At 48.6% G+C, this 4,515-nt stretch overlaps 1 pseudogene across 1 annotated transcript; it reads left to right on the top strand.

The window, feature by feature from the left end:
* Positions 1-217: 217 nt before the first annotated feature.
* LOC309978257 (large ribosomal subunit protein uL18-like) lies at positions 218-1,881 on the top strand (annotated as a pseudogene). The gene is made up of 2 exons: positions 218-826; positions 1,611-1,881. The product of its transcript is annotated as a large ribosomal subunit protein uL18-like (transcript).
* Positions 1,882-4,515: the final 2,634 nt, after the last annotated feature.

A 4,515-nucleotide genomic window follows, 5' to 3' on the forward strand; every position in this document is an offset into this window, starting at 1 on the left:
CACTGGTCCAAAGTTTCTGAGGAGTGGCAGCTCTGGAATGTCTTAGGCTGTGGCACGGCACTGTGTTCTACAGGGTCGGAGGGGGGCTAGGAGACACGTCTGGCTGCACTGGCGAGCAGTCATCTAGCTGCTCCACGGTACCTGCGTGTTTGTTCACAGTGGCTTTGGAGGCTGCAGGTCTGTGACAAGCTGCGGACACAGGTCTCTGTTCCGCAGGATGGGGTTTGTTAAGGTTGTAAGGAATAAGACCTACTTCAAGAGACACCAAGTGAAATTTAGAAGAAGACAAGAGGGTAAAACTGATTACTATGCTGGGAAATGCTTGGTAATCCAGGATAAAAAGAAGTACAATACACCCAAATACAGGATGAGTTCATGTAACCAACAGAGATATCATTTGTCATATTGCTTATGCCCGTAGAGAAGGGGATATGACAGTCTGGGCAGCTAATGCTCATGAACTCCCAAAGTATGGTGTGAAGGTTGGCCTGACAAATTATGCTGCAGCACACTGTACCGGTCCACTGATGGCCCAAAGGCTTCTCAATCAGTTTGGCATGGACAAGATCTATGAAGGCCATGTGGAGGTACCCAGCGATGAATACAATGTGGAAAACATTGATGGTCAACCTGGTGCCTTCACCTGCTATCTGGATGCAGGGCTTGCTAGATTTACTACTAGAAATAAAGTAGGGCCTGAAGGAAGCTGTGGACGGAGGCTTGTCCATCCCTCACAGTACCAAACGGTTCCCTGGTTATGATTCAGAAAACAAGGCATTCAATACAGAAGTACACTGGAAGCACATCATGGGTCAAAACGTTGCAGATGGGAACCCTCTTGCACTGTTGGTGGGAATGTAAATTGATACAGCCACTATGGAGAACAGTATGGAGGTTCCTTAAAAAACTAAAATAGAACTACCATACGACACAGCAATCCCACTACTGGGCATATGCCCTGAGAAAACCATAATTCAAAAAGAGTCATGTACCACAATATTCACTGCAGCTCTATTTACAATAGCCAGCGCATGGAAGCAACCTAAGTGTCCACAGACAGATGAATGGATAAAGAAGATGTGGCACATATACACAATAGAATATTACTCAGCCATAAAAAGAAACGAAATTGAGTTATTTGTAATGAGGTGGATGGACCTAGAGTCTGTCATACAGAGTGAAGTTAAGTCAGAAAGAGAAAAACAAATACTGTATGCTAACACATATATACGAATCTAAAAAAAAAAAAAGTCATGAAGAACCTAGGGGCAGGACGGGAAGAAAGACACAGACCTACTCGAGAATGGACTTGAGGACACGGGGAGGGGGAAGGGTAAGCTGGGACAAAGTGAGAGAGTGGCATGGACATATATACACTAGCAAACGTACAATAGATAGCTAGTGGGAAGCAGCCGCATAGCACAGGGAGATCAGCTCGGTGCTTTGTGACCACCTAGAGGGGTGGGATAGGGAGGGTGGGAGGGAGGGAGACGCAAGAAGGAAGGGATATGGGGATATATGTGTAGCTGATTCACTTTGTTATAAAGCAGAAACTAACACACCATTGTAAAGCAATTATACTCCAATAAAGATGTTAAAAAAAGTTGCAGATGATATGCATTACCTAATTGAAGAAGATGAAGATGCTTATAAGAAACAATTTTCTTAATACATAAAGAACAAAACTCCAGACATGATGGAGAGATGTATAAGAAAGCTCACGCTGCTATATGAGAGAATCCAGTCTATGATAAGAAGCCTAAGAAAGAAGTTCAAAAGAAGAGGAACCATCCCCAAAGGTCTCTTGCCCAGAACAAAGATCAGGTAGCTCAGAAGAGGGCAAGCTTCCTCGGAGCGCAGGAATGGGCTGCTGAGAGCTAGTAAACCAAACCACACTTTTCTATGAAGATTTTTCAGATAAAGACAGTAATAAACGTATTGACCAAGCAGCTCCCCCAAAAGTGTGGCTTTGGAGGAAGTTAATTATGGGGATACTAAAGCCTACCCCCCAGCCATGCCATGTAATGGTATTACCCTACTTCCCACCCCCCTACAAGCTGGAAAAGATGCTAAAGCCCAAGGGACAATGTGATTTGTACTTTGAATGAGACACAAAGATAACTTTTTAAAACTTCAGCCTCCTGACACGTGCACCTCAATACCCCATATGAAAACTCAATGCATTTCCATTAAGCCTCAGTGTTTAGCACGCCCCCTTTCCTCTCTCAGCTCAGGACTGCAGCACCTCCCGAGGGTGAGCCTGGATGCCCTCCCTGTGGTTCTAAGCACCTAACAGACCCTCTTGGCACCTCCAAACATCGTCCTGCTCCCTCTACACACCCCAGGCTGCTTGCTGCAAACGCCTGTAACTATCTACGAGAACACACGTAGCTGGTGCTCAGGGCAAGATGGAAGTGCTGGAGAGTTAGTCCCCCTGAGAGCAGCCCTCAAACAATGACAGGTGGGGAGTTGGCGGAGAAATACCCCAGCTTCCTCATCCCACTGGTGGGATAACTCTGGAACATGTTCAACACTCTCCCCAAGAGGTCCCTGCTGGGGTTGATCTCCAAGAGCCCATGATGGGCACTTGCTTCTTATCACATGCAGCTGTGGCTCCCTTCCCTTCTCTTCTCACTCCTCCACTTTCCAACCAGTGTTTCCGGGGACCTCCTTCCAAATAACCAACTTGCATGTGAGTTTCTGTCTGAGGGCACCCCTCGGGATGTAAAAGACACAAAGGTGATCTACCAGCTCTGAATGGAGCCTGGCACTGTAAGAGACAAGCGTGGAGGCCAGCAAACCCCTGTATCTGTAGCATTTTGGCGTGATTGTCTAAATCATCTGACTGATTTCTGCTCCCTTTTTGCTGACCTCTGTGCAAAACCTGTGGATGATGAGTAACCTTGATAGCCTATTTCCATTGCTCCTCCTAAATTATGAGCCTTTTGCTACCTAGAGTGACAGGAGCAGAGCCACAGCAGTCCCGGTGTGCCCTGTTGCAGACTGAACCTTCCGTGCTCTACGTCAGCAGGTCAAGATCCCAGCACAATTTGGGGTCTCGCGAGGTTGCTGATCCACACCGTGGGGAATCCCACGTGGGGGACAGGACATCCCACATTTGTGCGTTCCTTTAACAAATGTATATGGAGCACTAACTGCTAGTCAGGGTCTGGGGAATATGGAAGGAATGTGCGTAAGTTAAGTCTGGTCAGGCTGTTGCTAGATAGAACTCTGCCAGCCCCTGCCCCGAGGGGCCTGGCCACACGGAAGATCCCATCTCGTCCAGCCTAGATGAAGCCAGAGCCCGTTGAATGCTCTCCCTGCATTTAGTTCAGGCCTCTCTGCTTCACCCTCCATGCTGGGAGCAGCGTTGTCCTTCTGAAATACAAGACTGCCTATCACGCCCCTGCTCAATGATCGTCAGTAGCTCCACTATGCCTATGAAATAAAGGACAAACTTCGGATTATATATGCAGCCAAGGGCTCTCAAGTCTGGCTCCAAACCAGCCTTCCACCCTCCTTTTCCACCAGGTCCTCCCCTTCCCAGCAGGTAGCTTGTACTCCCCCAAACACCCTATGTTCTTTCAGACTGCTGTCCTCTTTTGCACATGCTCCTCCTTAGGCCTGAATTTCACTTACCACTTTAGCCAACCCCCAGTCACTGTCGAGCACCCACTTAGAACGGCACCTCTTCCATGAAGACTTGCTCGCCCCTCCGTCTACCTCCAACAGCACCAACAGCCGCGTCTCCTGCGTACCTTGCTATTGGCACACGCGCAGCAAATTCAGTACTGAGCACGCTATGCTGTCATTGTTTCTGAGTCTGGCTTCTCCCAGAAGACTGTGAGTGCATAGACAGCAGGGATGTCGCCATTTTGTTCATCTTTGTACCCTACTTGTGGGCTTAAGAGAATGCCTGGCACACCGTACATCTGTAAGAAATGCTTGTGAACGCCCGCCCGGGCCTCAGAAAGCCCAAAGGAGATTTAACCCTTTCTCTCCAGTAATTGATACCACTCCTGGTGTAAGATCTGCTCCACACACCTGGATGGGAATGTTCGCTTGTGCTGTCCTCTCAACTGCTTCTGTTTTGGGCCGCAGCAGTTCTCTCCCTTGATGTATAGCTGAGCTCTGGAGGTTGCCCCAGGATGTGAGGTCACCAGGGTGCTCTGAGGTGGCAGATGCCAAAGCTGAGCAGGTGGACTTTTATTGCCCCAAGGGTGCATTGTGCGGCTCCCTGGCAGGAGCAGGCAGAAAGCTGATGACGTCACAGCCCCTTACAGACATCCACAGAGAGCCCTCAACTCTGAGGGGTGACGAGGAGAATCAAGAGGGGAAGGAATCAGATCGAGGTGCATTATGCCTGGAGGACTTGAACCATCATTCACAGGTGGAGGGAAATGTCTCAGAAGGGACAAGCCAAGGAGTTATCTGTTGGTATTCAGGGAAGAGAGGTGTGTATGCAGTAACCTCACAGGGACTCAAGTGAGGCCGGCAGCCACTTGCTTCTCCCAG

Source organism: Leucopleurus acutus (assembly GCF_964270905.1).
Source record: "Leucopleurus acutus genome assembly, chromosome: X".
Lineage (NCBI taxonomy): Eukaryota > Metazoa > Chordata > Mammalia > Artiodactyla > Delphinidae > Leucopleurus > Leucopleurus acutus.